Consider the following 22,046-nt stretch of genomic DNA (forward strand, 5'->3'; position numbering starts at 1 on the left):
CTGTCCCGCAGGAGGCCTTTTGCCTTTTGGTAAGCTGTTGTGGTAAATAAGAATTTGTTCTTAACTGACTTGCCTAGTTAAATAAAGTTAAATAAATAAGTTAAATAAATTAAAAAATGTATTAAAAAATGATTCACTGAGTTTAGGAAGGTTAAAAAGTGGTGAGAAGTCTGGAGACTGGACAAAAATAAAATTAACTCAAGCTAAAGTTTAATACATGGCTTTTGATGAATTGTCATTCCTTGCTGCGTTTTCGTTATCTGTGGTATAACAGAATCTGTTTCTCTATGATGGAGACATCAGGCAGATCAGATCTCAAAACTCCTGTTGAGTGTCAACCCCTATATGGACAGTCTCCAACCAGGTTTCTCTGAACCCTTGTGGAGCTTAGAAGGCCTTGCACAACCCTCACGCAACCCGCACACAACCCTCACACTAAACAAATAAGATCACCCACGCCCTGTCAAGCTGTTTGAGGGAAACAGCGCTATAACAAAACAAAAAAACGCCTGGCTGCTCAGATGCAGAGGCTCTCACGTCTCGGGGCTCTAATTATAGGTCTAACTAGCTAGCTACATATTGTGTTAACAGTTTGTTGTAGCAGGGTCTGACATTAAGAAACACTACTGCTGCAGTATGTCTGTGCTGTCTGTCTGTCGACGCAGGGATAAGAAGGGATGGGGCTGATAGAGGAGAGGAATGATACCAGACGTTGTCCTTGGAAAGTCTATTCATACTTACAAGACTGTGGACAATTCAATCTCTCTGGCACTGTGGACAAAAGACGAGACATATATAGAGATGGACAGACATGCTACACAAACCCAAAATCTCACACACACACACACACACACACACACACACACACACACACACACACACACACACACACACACACACAGACACAGACACAGACACAGACAAACACACGTACACAAGAATCCATGTTGTTGCCCGTATTAATTAACAAGTCTAAGAAAACTGCTGCCGTTGCAGATTGTAGTTGGATCTTCCTCTTGTTATGAATGTATAGGAGACCAGGTAGTACTCAGGGTGAGAGGTAACAAATCTAACCGCTGTAGCCTCTGTAGTAAGCTCTCTAACAGTGCTGACCAAACAGGTTACTATCGCAGTGTTCCAGAGAACGGTGAGAATCAGCACTGAATCTTCCATTAAAGTCTGGCTGTTAAATACATTTACGATTGGGTAATGTTCATAATTTATCACTGGCCAAAACTGTTTACTTCCTGCTAACTTCAGCAAAAGAGGGTGAACCATCGCTCAGAGCGACATGCGAGGTGTCTGCGATTGTGGAACAGTGACACATTTTATTTTACTTCCTCATCCTTTACACAGCTGATCCCATCAGGATTAAAAATATGTTTAATCTAGAGCTGCCTGCTGAAGCTTCATTTCTGTTAAGGGGCGGCTGTTATAAAAAATGTTTTACACACGACTAAGCTAAATTAGATTCAGATGTGAAAATGCATCCATAAAAATGATTCCATGAAAATGCATCGATAAGAGAAAGGTGTTGTGACATCACAGTGTTTTTTGAAAAAATAAATCAAGCAAGCTATATCGTCTGCTTGCAAGAGTAGGCATAAAAAATTACACCAAAACATGGATATTCATTAGGAAAATATACGGTCCAGGAAATAGCCCAGACTTTTCCCTCAGACAGAGTAATGGGATTTTCAACACAGTACAGTTGATGAATAAAGACCTATAAGTGGATTGCACAAGCGTCATCCTCTGAGTTGAGAGCGGTCATGTCTACCTAACGGATGGGCACTGTGTTTTTGGGAGGGAAATGCCTTGACAATACATTGTCCACCAACACCCACAATGTTTGTTCAACCACTTTGTGTTAACCCAGCAGGTAAAACTGGTTGGAATTACATAATAATGAATGCAAAGCTGTTTATAATGATGTAATTTCAACCAGTGTTGCCTGCTGGGAAGGAAGTTAAATTCTGTTAATTAAACACATTAATTCGCTTTGACACAGTCACAGTGCACACACAATAGAGAAATGCATGTTATAACCGACGTGTCTTCAACATACTTCACATATTTCCAAAATACATTATCAGGTTACCAGATCAGTGTTTCTTAAATTACACTTATCTTGTTGATGAAACATATGTTCTGGCCTCACTAACATAATTTTTCACATATGATTGACAAATGATTGCGCTGATCCAATGAGTTCACATATGATTGACAAATGATTGACGCTGATCCAATGAGTTCACATATGATTAACAAATGATTGACGCTGATCCAATGAGTTCACTTATGATTGACAAATGATTGATGATCTCAGCAGTGATAAGTTGTCATGGCATGTGTGAGGAAAATATTTCAGTACTGAAAGTGTAATGCAAAAGTAATAATACACTTCTCCATATCCCCCAAAGATATAATAAAGTAAACATCCCATTAATGCTTAGTGTAAATGCTTACTGTATCCAGCAATAACAGAGGGTCTATGTTCTCTCTGTTCTTCCTGTCTGCCTGGTGTTGTTTACACATGGCTTATAATGGAGCTTTCCTGGGCTCAGCCCCTATACAGTGGCTTGCGAAAGTATTCATCCCCCTTGGCATTGTTCCTATTTTGTTGCCTTACAACCTGGAATTAAAAATATTTTGGGAGGGATTTGTTTCGTTTGATTTACACAACATGCCTACCACTTTGAAGATGCAAAATATTTTTAATTGTGAAACAAACAAAAACATATCTTTTTTTAAACTGAAAACTTGAGCATGCATAACTATTCACCCCCCCCCCCCCCCCCCCCCCCCAAAGTCAATACTTTGTAGAGACACCTTTTGCAGCAATTACAGCTGCAAGTATCTTGGAGTATGGCTCTACACACTTGACACATCGAGCCACTGGGATTTTTGCCCATTCTTCAAGGCAAAACTGCTCCAGCTCCTTCAAGTTGGATGGGTTCCGCTGGTGTACAGCAATCTTTAAGTCATACCAGAGATTCTCAATTGGATTGTAGTCTGGGCTTTGACTAAGCCATTACAAGACGTTTAAATGTTTCCCCTTAAACCACTTGAGTGTTGCTTTAGCAGCATGCTTAGGGACATTGTCCTGCTGGAAGGTGAACCTCCGTCCCAGTCTCAAATCTCTGGAAGACTGAAACAGGTTTCCCTCAAGAATGTCCCTGTATTTAGCGCCATCCATCATTCCTTCAATTCTGACCAATTTCCCAGTCCCTGCCGATGAAAAACATCCACACAGCATGATGCTGCCACCACCATGCTTTGATGTGGGGGTGGTATTCTCGGGGTGATGAGAGTTGTTGGGTTTGTGCCAGACATAGCGTTTTCCTTGATGGCCAAAAAGCTACATTTTTGTCTCATCTGACCAGAGTACCTTCTTCCATATGTTTGGGGAGTCTCCCACATGCCTTTTGACAAACACCAAATGTTTTTGCTTATTTTTTCCTTTAAGCAATGGCTTTTTTTCTGGCCACTCTTCTGTAAAGCCCAGCTCTGTGGAGTGTACAGCTTAAAGTGGTCCTATGGACAGATACTCCAATCTCCGCTGTGGAGCTCTGCAGCTCCTTTAGGGTTATCTTTAGTCTCTTTGTTGCCTCTCTGATTAAATCAAATCAAAACAAATCAAAGTTTATTTGTCACGTGCACCGAATACAACAGGTGTAGACCTTACAGTGAAATGCTTACTTACATGCTATAACCAATAGTGCAAAAAAGGTATTAGGTGAACAATAGGTAGGTAAAGAAATAAAACAACATTAAAAAGACAGGCTATATACAGTAGCGAGGCTATAAAAGTAGCGAGACACTGGTTAGTCAGGCTGATTGAGGTAGTATGCACATGTAGATATGATTAAAGTGACTATGCATATATGATGAACAGAGAGTAGCAGTAGCGTAAAAGAGGGGGTTGGCGGGTGGTGGGTGGGACACAATGCAGATAGCCCAGTTAGCCAATGTGCGGGAGCACTGGTTGGTCGGCCCAATTGAGGTAGTATGTACATGAATGTATAGTTAAAGTGACTATGCATATGTGATAAACAGAGGGTAGCTGCAGCGTAAAAAGAGGGGTTGGGGGTACACAATGCAAATAGTCCGGGTAGCCATTTGATTACCTGTTCAGGAGTCTTATGGCTTGGGGGTAAAAACTGTTGAGAAGCCTTTTTGTCCTAGACTTGACACTCCGGTACCGCTTGCCATGTGGTAGTAGAAAGAATAGTCTATCACTGGGGTGGCTGGGGTCTTTGACAATTTTTAGGGCTTTCCTCTGACACCGCCTGGTGTAGAGGTCCTGGATGTCAGGCAGCTTAGCCCCAGTGATGTACTGGGCCGTACGCACTACCCTCTGTAGTGCCTTGTAGTCAGAGGCCGAGCAATTGCCGTACCAGGCAGTGATGCAACCAGTCAGGATGTTCTCCATGTTGCAGCTGTAGAACCTTTTGAGGATCTCAGGACCCATGCCAAATCTTTTTAGTTTCCTGAGGGGGAATAGGCTTTGTCGTGCCCTCTTCATGACTGTCTTGGTGTGTTTGGACCATTCTAGTTTGTTGTTGATGTGGACACCAAGGAACTTGAAGCTCTCAACCTGCTCCACTACAGCCCCGTCGATGAGAATGGGGGCGTGCTCGGCCCTCCTTTTCCTGTAGTCCACAATCATCTCCTTAGTCTTGGTTACGTTGAGGGATAGGTTGTTATTCTGGCACCACCCGGCCAGGTCTCTAACCTCCTCCCTATAGTCTGTCTCGTCATTGTTGGTGATCAGGCCTACCACTGTTGTTTCATCTGCAAACTTAATGATGGCGTTGGAGCGTGATCACACAGTCGTCCGGAACAGCTGATGCTCCCATGCATGCCTCAGTGTTGCTTGCCTCAAAGTGAGCATAGTAGTGATTTAGCTCGTCTGGTAGGCTCGTGTCACTGGGCAGCTCGCGGCTGTGCTTCCCTTTGTTGTCTGTAATAGTTTGCAAGCCCTGCCACATAAGACAAGGGTCAGAGCCAGTGTAATTTGATTCAATCTTAGCCCTGTATTGACGCTTTGCCTGTTTGATGGTTCGTCGCAGGGCATAGCAGGATTTCTTGTAAGCTTCCGGGTTAGAATTCCCCACCTTGAAAGCGGCAGCTCTACCCTTTAGCTCAGTACGAATGTTGCCTGTAATCCATGGCTTCTGGTTGGGGTATGTACGTACAGTCACTGTGGGGACGACGTGATCGATGCACTTATTGATAAAGCCAGCGACTGATGTGGTGTACTCCTCAATGCCATCGGAAGAGTCCCGGAACATGTTCCAGTCTGTGATAGCAAAACCGTCCTGTAGTTTAGCATCTGCTGCATCTGACCACTTTTTTATAGACAGAGTCACTGGTGCTTCCTGCTTTAATTTTTGCTTGTAAGCAGGAATCAGGAGGATAGAGTTTTGGTCGGATTTACGAAATGGAGGGGGAGGGCGAACTTTATACGCATCTTTGTGTGTGGAGTACAGGTGATCTAGAATTTTTTCCCCTCTAATGCCCGCCTTGTCTGGTCCGTGAGTTTTGGTGGGCGGCCCTCTCTTGGCAGGTTTGTTGTGGTGTCATATTCTTTCCATTTTTTAATAATGGATTTAATGGTGCTCCGTGGGATGTTCAAAGTTTCAGATATTTGTTTATAACTCAACCCTGATCTGTTATTCTCCAAAACTTTGTCCCTGACCTGTTTGGAGAGCTCCTTGGTCTTCATGGTGCCACTTGCTTGGTGGTGCCCCTTGCTTAATGGTGTTGCAGACTCTGCGGCCTTTCAGAACAGGTGTATATATACTGAGATCATGTGACACTTAAATGAAGTCCAACTGTGTGCAATCTAACTAATTATGTGACTTCTGAAGGTAATTGGTTGCACCAGATCTTATTTAGGGGCTTCATTGTAAAGGGGATGAATACATATGTACGCACCACTTTTCAGTTATTTTTTTGTTGTTGAATTTTTTGAAATTGTTTTTTTTTTTCATTTCACTTCACCAATTTGGACTATTTTGTGTATGTTCGTTACATGAAATCCAAATAAAAATCCATTTAAATTACAGGTTGTAATGCAACAAAATATAAAAACACCAAGGGGGTTGAATACTTTTGCAAGGCACTGTATGCATCCTATAAGCTTATCTATACAGTGTGTGTGTGTGTGTGTGTGTGTGTGTGTGTGTGTGTGTGTGTGTGTGTGTGTGTGTGTGTGTGTGTGTGTGTGTGTGTGTGTGTGTGTGTGTGTGTGGTAGGGTCCGTGTAGCAGCGTAAGCCAGATCACCAACCCATATCTTCTCTAACCTCCGACCCTTAGCACTGAGCTCAACAGCTATGGAGGGCTTGACACCTAAGCCTGGGATAAATATTACACACACACACACAGAAAGACATTACTATTATGATACTGTATATTGCTAGCTATGTACAAGGCTGTTGTGTGCAGATCTTCTCCTCACTGTTTTCAACCACTCAGAGAGAGACGTATCTCATTAGTCTTCCTGGGAGCATTTCCAGCTCTCACCATCTCTCACTACGTCGCTGTGCTGTAAATAAACTAAATATACAAATAATTTGAATAACGACCACAGAGAAAATAAATAGAACACTCCGTTGGTTTCCTAGGAAACAACTACTATGACGACACTTGTAGTTAGGGACGAGCACGAGAAAGACTGCAGAAGAATTGACGGTTCATTACTGTTCAGAGTGACGATGAAATTAATCTTCCGTCAGACTTGTCTCTGCTGTTTTACAGTCATGAGATGTTCTCCTCATCTCATCAAGTAAAGGAGTGATGTCGGCTCAAACATGGCGACCAGCAACATGTACAACACCTGTTATGTTTTACACTCTGTTGGGAAACAGGAAACAAAGACTCAATGCAATAATATCTGTATATTTAAATTCCTGTTCATTATATACAGTTTGGCTAGACAGCCATGTATATAACCAATCGATACTGTACATTGGTATTTGTATTTGTATTTATTAGGGATCCCATTCCTGCCAAGGCAACAGCTACTCTTCCTGGGATCCAAACACATTAAGGCACTTACATTAAACATAAAACAAAAAATAAAACAGTACATCATATAACGTTATTACTACATATCGACAATAATAAATGTACAATACAAAATGCATACTACCACCATACAACAATATTACAATCTATGTGTATGCTATACCTTTGTGTGTCTCTTCACAGTTCCTGCTGTTCCATAAGGTAAATTTTTATCTGTTTTTTAAATCTGATTCTACTGCTTGCATCAATTACCTGATGTGGAATAGAGTTCCATGTAGTCATGGCTCTATGTCGTACTGTGTGCCTCCCACAGTCTGTTCTGGACTTGGGGACTGTGAAGAGACCTCTGGTGGCATGTCTTGTGGGGTATGCATGGGTTCGGTGCATTCAGCATGTCAATACCTCTCATAAATACAAGTAGTGATGAAGTCAGTCTCTCTTCCACTTTGAGCCATGAGAGATTGACATGCATATCATTAATGTTAGCTCTCCGCGTACTTTTAAGGGCCAGCCGTGCTGCCCTGTTATACACAATACCAATATTTCTGTTTTCTGTCCCATGTGTTCCATCTCCAACAAAATCCCACAAAGTTTATATTGCCAGTGTACTTGTCTCATATGCAGGGTATGCTGTTCTTTGCACTCTATAAATTGACCCCCCCACTTCACACTGATGACAGTAGATTGCATCGTACCTGCCTCTACACTTGACATGCCAGATCCCAGCTCATATATTCAATACAAAACCATGCCAAACATGCAATATAGATGGCTTTTGGGATCACTCCATGCCACTCGGAGAATGGAGAGGACACCAAGAATAATGGAACCAAGAGATACCTTTGTGTGTGTGTGTGTGTGTGTGTGTGTGTGTGTGTGTGTGTGTGTGTGTGTGTGTGTGTGTGTGTGTGTGTGTGTGTGTGTGTGTGTGTGTGTGTGTGTGTGTGTGTGTGTGTGTGTCCGTGTGTGTGTCCGTGTGTGCGCACGAGCGCAGGCATGTGCATATATTCATTTAAGCTAAGTGTCTATTTGCATTTGTGTGTGTGTGTGTGTGTGTGTGTGTGTGTGTGTGTGTGTGTGTGTGTGTGTGTGTGTGTGTGTGTGTGTGTGTGTGTGTGTGTGTGTGTGTGTGTGGCAGTGAAAATGCATTTGAATTATTGAGACATAAATACTGTCTCTGTATTTCTCTCCATGCTGCAAGATGAGGTCTTTGGCAGCAGTAGCGACTTTACAAACGATAACCTCTGGATCAGAGCCTGACAACGAGTGGCCTTGTTCCCCACCAAACGCCTGCAGGAGTCATTCAGAAAAGTAGAAAGCCCTGTGATGATAACAGGGTTAGAGACAGATATACAGTGGAGTCTGTAAGTATTGGCAGCCTTGATAAAGATGAGCAAAAAAGTCTCTATAAAATAAATAATTAAAAGACTGAGCTAGATCGTATGTTCACATTATAAAATTATAATATTTTATACTAATTGCTCAGAGAAATAGGTTTTGTTGAATAAGTAATCTGAATCTAAAAAAGACAGTGGTCACAATTATTGGCACCCCTATTTTCAGTACTTCAGCACCCTACCCTTGTGAGGATAACGACAAAGAGGTTTTTTCTAAAATGCTTTCAGCGATTGGAGAACACAGTGTGTGTGTGGGGGGGGGGGGATCTTAGACCATTCCTCCATTCAATGGGGTTCATGTCCGGAGACTGAGATTGCCATTGCAAAATATAGGTTTTGTGGTTGATTATCCATTTCTTTGTGGATTTTGAGGTGTGCTTGGGGTTATTGTCTTGCTGGAAGAGCCACTTGCGGCCAAGTGTCAGCGTTCTTGCAGAGGTAACCAGGTTGGAGTAAGAACATGTTCAACTACTTAAGACACTGGCTTCAATCTAGGTTGTGCCATTAGATTTCGAGAAACTTAACTAAGGAAGGATATTTCACCTCTCAAATCCCAAACCCCCGCCTGTTCTGCCTGGTCTGCTTCACAAGCATTCCCAGAAGCCTCAGAATGTTGCGTCTAGAAACTCTGTGGCAAAATTTGAAAACTGGCTAGTTTGGTCTCGTCTGGTCTCTCCTTATGTTGGCTGTTGTATCTGAACCGGGTTTAAGACTGTGTTGTGCGACGCACAGAGGAACCCTAGAGAACACATAAGACTGGTTGTCAATTATTTTCTGAATTGATCAGAGTTTAACATCCCTCCTCCTATAAAAATTATTTTTTTTAAACCAAACAAACAGTAGAAGTGAAAGTTCCAGAATAGAATGCTCCTACATGAATCCTCAAATCACCTCAAATGAACTTTAACCTCTTAAATGTAAAGTCCCCATATTTGTGGACCCTATTTGATTTTTTAAATTATATTCCGTCTGGTATGAGAACGGTAGCCCCTGTCTGCAAAAGCAGGGTGTCTGAGGAAAGGTGAGTATCTTGGCTATTGATCTGTGCCTTAAAATCCTTGGTGTGACTTACTACTATATATGGGCATACGAATGTATAAGGGCATCCTCAAATCACCTCAAAGGGGCTTTAATTAAACCAAGTCATTCAGCTACAATCCTAGTGTCTGTGTATATACGCAGGATACGAATTGGTAACATTCACAACACCCACGTGTCCCTATTTCTGTCTGAGGTTATCCCATCCTACAAAGACACCTATCCCTCCTCTTACTTTGATCCCTCATTGTCTCCACACGCTGACTCAAGATGCCATTGAATCTGGCAGCCGCAAATCAGCCACATCAAAGGGCCAGATAAATCCGACCCGATCACTATTAGCTCCTCAGCACGCTAAATATACACACCTCTTCCTGCTTCATTGTTGACATGCAGGGTTCTCAACAGAGGTGAATTAAGACGTTACGCATGTTCTGCAATGCAGGAGCGCCACAGAACGAATTTGCCCATGGCTTTATCTGTAAAGCTCCTATAGTGGAGATGTCTGTTTGAATCACAACGAGCAGACATCACAGAGAGGGGGATTGTAATACCACCCGGCGGTCGAAGAAAGACTCAAATAGATTAAAAGGTGATTTAAGACCCCTTAATCTCATAACACTGGAAAGGAGACACAAATTGGGATTGCGGCTGAGGAACCTAATGCTGGTGAATTCCCACACCATCACAGGAGCACCCCCAAGTTTCCAACCCACAGACATCCCTCTTTACACATTAAGCCGTTTTGGAATTCACAGTGGGACACTTGAACACCGACCGGCAGCTTCACAGACACACAGGAGATATGAAGGTGGAAGAGAACACATGGGGGGAGGACGGGTTCCATTTTCCAGGAGGAGAGCCAAAGAAAAGAGATGGAAATGAAAGAGATAAAGATGAGGAGAGTGGGAGAAGAGGAGGCGAGGACACGAGAGAAAAATCCTTCCAGGAGTGAAGAAACAGAGGAGAGGTGGAAGTGGAAAGGAGGACAAAAGGAAAAGAGGAGGAGACACAGACAGCAGGAATTTGGTGGATGAGATATCCTATGGAAGGGAGGACAAGAGGAGAGAGAGGAGGAGAGGAGAGAGAATAGGGGAGGAGAGAGAGAAGAAGAAGACATGGAGAGAAAGAATTATGGAGTGTGTCTAAATAGAGTCCTCTTTGCTTAAAACTGCAATATGTACATTTTTGTGCGACTTCACATAGGTCTGTATGTTATAGATCTGTCAAGAATGACTCCAGTAGCATTATAAAACCTGCCGACAAAGGAGGTGCCATAGTGATACTAAATGCAGTAGACTATGAAAAGGTAATTCTGAGACAACTTAGTCATGATGACTTTTACAAAAGACTCCCAAAGGACCCTACTAATCAATTCAAGTCTCTGATCAAAGATAGAATATGAGTTTGTGAAAGTTGAATGCCCAACAACACCTGTCAAATATGCTCTACCCAAAATTCACAAGAGCATGATGCCACATATACCAGGCAGGCCCCCTGCCTGGTATTAAGGACAAAACCTCCTTGGCTACAGATCTCTATAGGAAACCTACGGACAGGAATACCCTCCTTAGAGGTGACAGCTTTCATCCACGTCCACTTATTAAAAGTCTCCCTATAATATCAATTCAGTCACATCAGAAGAATATGCAGCTCTGATGCCTCTTATCAGAGACAGAACACGGATCTCACATAAAGGTTTAAGGAAAAGGGGTACAAGGACAATTGGGTAAAACATGCCAATGATCGTTTTGAAGGACTAACAGTTGGAAAGCCTTCAACCAAAAGTCAAAGAAAAAGCAGGACATGTCCCATCATGCATTACCCAAAACTCACCATTATCATTATCAGGAAGCACTGGTACATTATTGGTACTGACTAACAATTGAAACCCATTTTTAAATATCCCCAACGTATGGTTTAAAAAAAAATAGAACGTGAGAGATATTGTGGTTAAATCTGATTACCCAACAGAGAAAAGGGAAACTTTTTGGGACAAGGTTCCGGAGGGTAATTACAAATGTGGCCAATGTGCTCAATGCACCTTTATGTACAAATGTAACTAATTTACCCACCCCCACACAGGACAAAGATTTAAGATCAATGGCCTGATTACCTGCATGTCCACCAATCTTATTTACATGTTGAAATGTCCTTGTGGTCTGTCTTACATAAGGAAAACCAGTAGAAGCCTTAAGACAAGAATCAGTGAGCACCACAGCAATATACGTACAGGTGAGACAAACAATGTGGTTGCTGCTCATTTTCTACAAGCTGGACATCCTATTAGATCTCTGAGATACATTGGAATAGAAATGGTCAAGATGTCACACAGGGGAGGAGACAATTGATAGCTACTTTATTGATGAAAAATGTACTTACCATGACTGTGATACAGTATGTGGTTGTCCCACCATGAGTGTGCAAACTGCACGTTGCTCTGTAAGTCTGCTAAATGACAAAAATATACAAATGTAAATGTAAGAAGTGGTAGATCTGTTCTACGTTCTCTCAGTTTTGTACACCAGCTTCATATTTTTGGTGATAGGAAATCTTTTTCACAGCTGTTTAGACGTTACAATGAATCTCTACACTATACTTGCTTATTTTGTAACATAAACTGAAATTAGGCAAACGATTAACATTTTAGCAACCAGGAAATGGCAGAGCGATTTCGGCATAGTGCACCTTTAATAGGGCACATCAGAATATCTTATCCGTGTAAACCGGAGAATAATTACAATTCTGGTCAGGCGCAGAGAGACAGAGACCATATGCTACTGTTTGATTATCCCCCTTATCTCCATTCATGTTTCTCCCTCAGTCTCAAAGACATGAAGAACACAAAGTTTTACATTGCAATGCATTAGCGCCCAACAGCAGGCAAGCCACAATCCCACCTCCTACCTTCATCCTGCCTTTCTCTCATTATGGTACTCTAGTCTGTATAATTATTAGTCAGAAGGATTGGTGGAAAGTGATCTCAACAGTTTCCTGACTAGAATGAGATATAAATAGGACCTAGCCATGTAGTGTGAAAAAATTCAGATCGACCCTATATGGGGGAATGTAAATACTGCAAATGCAACCAACTCCCCCGACTCCATTATCCACATTATCCTTTCCCCTCACTCGTATTAATGGGATTAATGATGCGTAATTCCAAGTACAGTACTTGCTGTATAGGTGAGTCTGCGAAGATTACTTTCAGTGCATTCCCAAAAATGGTTAGGGGGTGTAATTGTACTGAATCTTACCAAGAAGGGAATTCCCCCAGGGTCGTCTTGTCACTGGAGACTGGGTTATTTCTCCCTGGAGACCATGGGTTGGTTTGAGTTTCTAAAGTTTAAAGTCTAAGTTTCCTTAACACAACAAAACACATCCTCGCCCCCAGCCTAACCAGCTCCAACAACAATAACAACAACAACATGTGTCTCTCTGCCACTGGAGCTGTCTGCAGGGATTCTTTGGGGTCCCATAGCTGCATTGGCAGTTAATTGGCTACTGAAAGATCACTAAATGGCTTCAGATCAGGTTTAAAACGCTCCCCCAATTAACTGACAGAAGAACACTGCTTATCTGAGCACTCAGTACTAATGTGGAGCATGTTGAATATGGTTGAAACGGTCATCTAGAGAAGGAGGGAGAGGGATATGTTGGTAGTGTGTGACTCATAGAGAGTAACGCCACTGGGGAATATGTTCACAGAAAATGTGTTTTTCCATAAAACGAGGCGACAATCTCTACCCAGTAAATGTCAACGAGACATTTGTCTTTTCTTTATGAAGCTATCTGGATTGAAAGACAAATAACAGCACCATACCACAACACTAACAATGCCTTATTTTTGCATTGACACCCAGTGTGGCAATGAACTTTGACCTTCCTCACATTACCGTGCTGATAAATGCACCCAATTACCCATTGCTCTCTCTTCTCTCTTCCGATTGTTGCAATGCATTGTTAGGACCCTAATTAGAGAGATTTACTACCAAATGTTATGTAAAACAGGAAGATTAGGCTACATGGTGTTGAACCTGGTGGCTAACATGGAATCCTCTACTGTAGTTATGTTAATATAACAGTGGTATGGTTTCTCCTTAATTATGTGATGATCTATTCATGCACCTGTTTAAAGTGCACATTGGTATGGTTTCTCCTTAATTATGTGACGATCTATTCATGCACCTGTTTAAAGTGCACAATGGTATGGTTTCTTTTTAATTGTTTGATCTATTAACGCACCCATTTAAAGTGCACAATGGTATGGTTTCTTTTTAATTGTGTGATCTATTGATGCGCCCGTTTATAGTGCACATTGGTATGGCTCCTCCTTCTCACATAGGTACGTGGTTGCAAAGGGCATCAGTGTCTTAACAGCACGATTTGCCAAGGCAAGAAACTCTGAGTGCAGCCCTATCCAGAAATCTGGCAGTGGCTTCTGATTAAATTCAATTTTCACAGATCCACTTGTTGCAATTTCAATGAGGCTCTCTTGTTCTGATATCAGTAAGTGGACTGGAGGCAGGGCATGAAAGGCATAACGAATCCAGTTGTTTGTCGTCCGTTTCGAGAAAGTACCTGTGTAATTGCACACCCAGCTCACTCAGGTGCTTCGCTATATCACATTTGAAATGATCCGTAAGCTTGAGTTCATTTGCACACATAAAAATCATACAATGATGGAAAGACCTGTGTATTGTCCTTGTTAATGCAGACAGAAAAGAGCTCCAACTTCTTAATCATAGCCTCAATTTTGTCCCGCACATTGAATATAGTCCCTGTAATCCTAGATTCAGATCATTCAGGTGAGAAAAAACCTCACCCAGATAGGCCAGTCATGTGAGAAACTCGTCATCATGCAAGCGGTCAGACAAGTGAAAATTATGGTCAGTAAAGAAAACTTTAAGCTTGTCTCTCAATTTAAAAAAAATGTGTCAATACTTTGCCCCTTGATAACCAGTGTACTTCCGTATGTTGTAAAAGCATTACACTGTCGCTGCTCATATCATAGCATAATGCAGAAAATACACGAGAGTTCAGGGGCCTTGCTTTAAACTTCTTAAGGCTAGGGGGCAGTGTTCGGATGACTGATGTGCCCAAAGTAAACAGCCTGTTACTAAGGACTAGAAGCTAGGATATGCATATAATTGATAGCATCGAATATAAAACACTCTGCAGTTTCTAAAACTGTTAAAATAATGTCTGTGAGTATAATAGAACTGATATGGCAGGTGAAAACCCGAGGAGAATCCATCAAAGACGGTTTTTTTCACAGTCCATTCAAATGCTTGTCTATGGGATATTCAAAGGAATTCCTCTCAGATTGCAGTTCCTATGGCTTCCACTAGATGTCAACAGTCTTTAGAAAGAGTTTCAGGCTTGTTTTTTGAAAAATGAGTTAGTAGTTGTAGTTTTTCAAGGTGGCTCTCATTTGGACTGTAGTCTTGTGGCGCACGTGGATGAAGGCGCGCACTTTGTTATTTATCTCCGGTATTGAACATACTACATTCTGTCTTAAATTTGATCATTTATTTACATATTAGGGTACTCGAGGATTGATTAGAAACGTTGTTTGACTTGTTTGGAGGAAGTTTATTGGTAACTTTTGGGATTCCTTTGTCTGCATGTTGAACAAGTGGAAGGGGTTGATTACTGAATCAAGCACGCCAACTAAACTGACTATTTTGGGATATAAAGAAGGACTTTATCGAACAAAACAACCATTTGTTGTATAGCTGGGACCCTTGGGATTGCAAACAGAGGACGATCTTCAAAGGTAAGTGATTTATTATATCGCTATTTCTGATTTTTGTGACGCATCTTCTGGTTTGGAAAATGTTTTTAATGCTGGTGTATGCGGGGCGCTGTCCTCAGATAATCACATGGTATGCTTTCGCGATAAAGCCTTTTTGAAATCTGACAAAGAGTTTGGATTAACAAGAAGTTAAGCTTTTAAATGATGCAAGACACTTGTATTTTCATGAATGTTTAATATTACGATTTTTGTATTTTGAATTTCGTGCTCTGCAATTTCCCCCGGATGTTGGCGAGGTGGGGTGCTAGCGGCACGTCTAGCCCAAAGAGGTTTTAACAAAGTTAACCATTTTCACTGTAATGTCCAAAACATCTTTCAAGCTGTCAGGCATTCCCTTGGCAGCAAGAACCTCTCAGTGGATGCTGCAGTGTACCCAAGTGATGTCGGGAGCAACTGCTTGCACAAACGTTACCACTCCACTGTGTCTCCCTGTCATGGCTTCTGCGCCGTTCTGTACAGATACCAACACATCTTGCCCACCAAAGTCCATTTGATGTCACAAAGCTGTCCAGTACTTTAAAAATATCCTCTCATGTTGTCCTGGTTTCCAGTGGTTTGCAGAAGAGGATGTCTTCCTCACTTGACCCCCCATAAACATAACGAACATATACCAGGAGCTGTGCCAGGCCCGCCATGTCTGTTGACTCATCCAGCTGTAAAGTGTATAAATCAGTGGCTTGTATGCAACGCAGTCATTGTTTCAAAACATCTCCTGCCATGTCACTGATGCGTTGTTAAACAGTGTTATTTGATGGAGGCATTGTCTGTATAGTTTTTTTGGCCTTTTCCCCCAGCATCGCCCCAGCCATAAGTCCTCCACAATAGTATGGGGCTTGCCTGTCCTAGCTCACCATATAAAACGCCTCTATACCCTTTTTATTAATAGTATCTGTTGCTTTTATACGTCTTACTACTCAAAAGTCGTCTTTATTCTCGCTTAAAAAACTCACGTGGTTTATTTTTCAAATTGTCATGTTTCGTTTAAAAATGTCTGCGCAAGAGGGAAGGTTTCCCACGAGAGATTAACGGTTAATATGATTGGATGTTAATTATTTTACTAGGCTACCTGTATTTTACATTTTGTTGTTATTTCGCTGAACACTAAAATGTTTATTTTATTTTTGGCAGTGAAATGAGGCTACTATGGCGAGAAAAAAAACTGACCCAAATGTATAGCCCCGTTGGAAAATATAAATGAACAGTTTGAAAATGTGAAGAATTGTATTTATTTTTATTATTATTATTATTTAAAAAAATGTGAATCACATTTTTATTTGGCGTACCCCCGATGGCATTGCGCATACCCCCGTTTGAGGATACCTGCACAAGAACACTGGAACACTGGAACACTGGGTGCTGATTGCTTTTAGGAAATTAAGGAGAGAGTGCTCTGTGAGAAAGAGAGAGAGAACGATGGTGAGAGATATAGAGACAGAGAACACAAGGGCGAGAGCATGTCAGATCAAATATAACCCTGACTATAATAAAAAATAAGCATTATGTTTGTGGTTTTATCACTTTGATGTCTTCAGTGGTGCAATTTCCCATAACGCAAATTGTCTGGGTAAAAACACAGACAGCCAAGCAATTTCCCTTGGCTTTAAACCACTCACATTGTTTATCTTGGCTTTGTCAACATATTGAAGCGATGGCTGATTTCCTTTTTCAATTCCTCCTAAATGCACATGATCGCATAGTTGACTGGCAAAACGTAGGTCTTTAACACTTCAAATGAGACTCAGCGATAAAAGAAATGCAAAACAGCTCTCAAGTTCCACTGGTTCCATATGTCTTAGAATCTCTCTACGCCAGGTTGTATCTCAAGCTTAATCTCAAGCATACAGTCAAGCTAACATATGGAATTGTTTTAAAATGGTCATACCAATTGGTGTATGCTGTAAAGTTAACATCTGGAGTTAACCTCTAAATCAGGGGTTCTCAAGCTTTTTGCACTGCATGGCTGGAAGGGACTTTTTATCGCACTCAAGCTGTGTTCTGATTATGAGGGGGTCCCTGATGAATTTTCTATGACAAAAGGGGTCCCCACCGCAAAAAGTGGAATTTTTATCGCAAGTGTCGGTCCCGGGAAAGAACATGGAAAGAACATTTAAAAGGCCCGCCTCTTGGCATCGGAAAGACATTTTGCCGGTTTATATCACATACATAATGCATGATCTTATGTGTATGTTTGCACGACACGCAGGGCTAATACTCTCGACCACTGCTACTCTAACTTCCACGATAAATACAAACCCTCCCCCGCCATCCCTTCGGCAAATCCGACCACGACGCTATCTTGCTCATTCCATCTTATAGGCAGAAAATCAAACATGATGTACCAGTGATGAGAACCATTCAACGCTTGTCTGACCAATCGGAAGCCACTCTTCAAGATTGCTTTGATCACCCATACTGGAATATGTTCCAGTCAGACTCAGAGAACAACATTGACTTATACACTGACTTGGTGAGTGTGTTTATAAATAAGTGCATTGGAGATGTTGTGCCCACTGCGACTATTAAAACCTACCCTAACCAGAAACCGTGGATGGATGGCGGCATTCACGTAATACTGAAAGCACGATCCACCGCATTTAACCATGGAAAGAGGTCTGGAAATATAGATTAATATAAACAGTGCAGTTATTCCCTCCGCAAGGCAATCGAATAAGCAAAATGCCGGTACAGGGACAAGGTGGAGTCACAATTCAACGGCTCAGACACAAGATGTTTGTTGCAGGGTCTACAGGAAGTCACGGACTACAAAAACAAACAGCCACGTCACGGACACCGACGTCACTCTTCCAGGCACACTAAACACCTTCTTTGCACGCTTTGAGGATAATACAGTGCCACCGTTGCGGCTCGCTATCAAAGACTGCCCCCCGTCCTTCTGTGTGCCTGACGTGAATAAAACATTTAAACATGTTATAAACCTTGGAAGGCTGTTGGCCCAGACAGCATCCCTAGCTGTGTCCTCAGAGCATGCGCAGACCAGCTGGCTCGTGTGTTTACGGACATATTCAATTGCTCTTTATCTCATGTCCCCACATGCTTCAAGATGGCTACCATTGTTCCTGTTCCCAAGAAGGCAAAGATAACTGAACTGACTACCGCCCCGTAGCACTTACTTCTGTCATCATGAAGTGCTTTGAGTGGCTAGTCAAGCATCATATCACCGCCACCTTACCGGCCACCCAATATCCACTTCAGTTTGCATACCACCCGAACAGGTCCACAGATGACGCAATCACCATCACACTCCATACTGCCCTATCCCATCTGGACAAAACTAATAATACTAAGAATGCTGTTCATTGACTACAGCTCAGCATTTATCACCATAGTACCCTCCAAGCTCATAATCAAGCTGGAGGCCCTGGGTCTCAACCCTGTCCTGTGCAACTGGGCCCTGGACTTTCTGATGGGCCGTCCCCACGTGGTGAAGGTAGGAAACAATATCACCACTTCACTGACCATCAACACAGGGGCCCGACAAGGGTCTGTGCTCAGCCACAAGGGTGTGTGCTCCTATACTCCCTGTTCACCCACTACTGCGTGGCCATGCACACCTCCATCTCAATCATCACGTTTGCAGACGACACAACAGTAGAGGGCTTGATCAACAACAACGACGAGATATTCTACAGGGAGGAAATGAGGGCACTCGGAGTGTGGTGTCAGGAAAACAACCTCTCACTCAACGTCAACAAAACAAAGGAGATGAACATGGACTTCAGGAAACAACAGAGGGAGCACCCCCCTATCCACATCGAAGGGAGTGGATAAGGTGGAATGTTTCAAGTGCCTGGGCGTACACATCACAGACAAACTGAAATGGTTTGAAATTTGAAATTTGGCTTGTCACCTAAAACCCTGACAAACTTTTACATATGCACAATCGAGAGCATTCTGTCGGGCTATATCACAGCCTGGTATGGCAACTGCACCGCCCTCAACCGCAAGGCTCTCCAGAGGGTGGTGCTGGCTGCACAACGCATCACCGGGGGCAAACTACCTGCCCTCCAGGACACCTACAGCAACCGATGTCACAGGAAGGCCAAAAAGATCATCAAGGACAACAACCACCCGAGCCACTGCCTGTTCACACTGCTATCATCCAGAAGGTGAGGTCAGTACAGGTGCATCAAAGCTGGGACCGAGAGATTGAAAAACAGCTTCTATCTCAAGGCCATCAGACTGCTAAACAGCAATCACTAACTCAGAGAGGCTGCTGCCTACATTGAGACCTCTTTAACCCTTTCACGCGTGAGTTCCAAATATCTCTAACGGTCGCCCCAGCGTGAGTTTTTTTATGCACGTGATGTTCGAACGTTCTCTCCATTCCAGGATGTGATTGTTACATAAACAACAACACTGAATGGCTCAGAGTGGGAGTGAGAGGTTACCGTGATTGACTGCCTAAACGCGCAATTTGTATCAATAAATCACTATCAGAAAATGTTTTGTGTGGTATTATTGATATATTTACTATTTTATTTACGTTTTTCAATTATCCGTGATAAATCATGCATTCCGATTTTTGCATAAATTGTGAAGGGCGCACAGTATGTGTAAAATGTTTTGAAGGTTGTACTGATTATGATGAGCTAAGCTAATTCCAGCTATGTGTATGGAGCCATGTTTGTTGACATACAATGCATTCTGGGTTTCACTTGATCGTCTGTCGGACCAAAGATGCTATAACAAAATGAGGTGAGTAAGGGTTCACTCGTTTTTTGAGAACTTCAGGAAGTGAATGTGGGATGTGAATGATGGTAGACCACACCCCTTCAACAACTCATCTTGTCTTCTCTTATTATCTTCGGTGTCTGTGAGGTAAAAAAGCATGGCTGCGCGCTGAAACTAATCGTCGGATTACTTTCAATTTCTAGAAAGTGTTTTACTCAATTATTTTGATCAACGGTGAGCTCACCCGTGATGTGATTAATTGTACATAGTAATTGCTATTAGCTAATTCATGGTATAGTTTACGTAAGGACTGTTTGTGTAAATAGTTTCTGAAAAAAGTGTGGCCAGCTCAAATGCTGATTGTTGCGTCATTCGAAACTGGCCGTTCTAAATGAGCGTTCTAAATGAGTGTTCTAATCACACAGGGTGTGATCGTACGCTTCAGGGACCACTGTAGAACGATCACACCCCGTGTGATGGTACGTGTGAAAGGGTTAATAAATGGATCACTGGTCACTTTAAATAATGCCACTTTAATTAATGCCACGTTAGTAATGTTTACATATCTTACATTACTCATATCAAATGTATATACTGTATTTTAACCATCTATTGCACCTTGCCTATGCCGCTCAACCATCCCTCATCCATATACTTATGTGTACATATTCTCATTCACCCCTTTAGATTTGTGTGTATTAGGTAGTTGTTGTTGCATTGTTAGATTACTTGTTAGATATTACTGCACTGTCGGAACTAGAAGCACAAGCATTTCACTACACTCACATTAACATCTGCTAACCATGTGAATGAGACCAATAAAATTTGATTTGATTTTGATTTGATTTTGTATGTTAACTCCTTCATTCAAAAGAACATGTCAGTGACGTCCATAGATACCACACAAATAAGACTAATAATTTTCAACCAACTTGAAACATTACATTAGGTTCTATTCACTATAGTCATTAAGTCTCTGTACTAGACCTCAAAGGTTAAAATGAAAGTACATTTTTCTCCTCATTACGCAACCCATTAACAAAACACAACAGCAGCCCCACCTTCCCTATTAGTCCAGAACACAACTGCAGACCCATATTAGCCCTGAAACGCAGAGCAGGTTTTTCTCTTTATTAGGGCGGGCTCAAAACATAATGACATAACAGGGAGTACAGTGGCTGACGTTGTTAATGAATCCACATGGCTGCAGCAGCGGCCCTATTTTTAAGAGTGAGGAAAGGAGAGAGGGAGGTAGAGAAGGGTAGGGGGGTAAGGGCTGGAGCAAATTAAAAGAACATCAATGTGCGTTGAGAGATTGATGCTCCTTAGGCCGTCGGAGATGTAAAGTCAATGGAGCGTCTGCGCTATCTGTTTTAAACAAGGAAGAGTTTGGATGGGCTAGCCAAACTGCACTGTGGAGACATACTGACTGGTTGTACGTTAGTTATTGCTCTTATTTCCCTAAAGTGGTATTATAGCCGTCTTATTGTGTATTTTGAATTGTTTAAAGGGGATTTTACCTTCGTTTGTATACTGTACTCCTCCTTGGGAATAACTAAAGGTGGTTATTATCACTTTGTATTGATTTGTTTGATTGGATTGTCACTACCAGGTATACAGCTAGGTAGAATACGATATGACTCTTACTCCTTTTAATGTCAGTGTCACGGTTGTCGTAGGAAGGAGCGGACCAAAGTGCAGCATGTGTGTCGTTCCACATTTTATTTTCACTGTGAAACTATGCAATACATACACATTAAACTAAATGAACAAATACAACAAACCGTGACGCAGAGTAGAAAAATACACTAACGCAAAACCAATCTCCCACAAACCCAGGTGGGAAAAACACCTACTTAAGTATGGTCTCCAATTAGAGACAACGATGACCAGCTGCCTCTAATTGGAGATCATCCCAAACAAAACCCAACATAGAAATACAAAAACTAGAACATAACATAGAAAATCTAAACTATAAAAAAAAACCTGTCACGCCCTGACCTACTCTACCATGGAAAATAACATCTTTCCATGGTCAGGACGTGACAGCACCCCCCCCCCCCAA

Source organism: Salmo salar, chromosome 19, assembly GCF_965601325.2.
Source record: "Salmo salar chromosome 19, fSalSal1, whole genome shotgun sequence".
In the NCBI taxonomy this organism is placed as follows: Eukaryota; Metazoa; Chordata; class Actinopteri; order Salmoniformes; family Salmonidae; genus Salmo; species Salmo salar.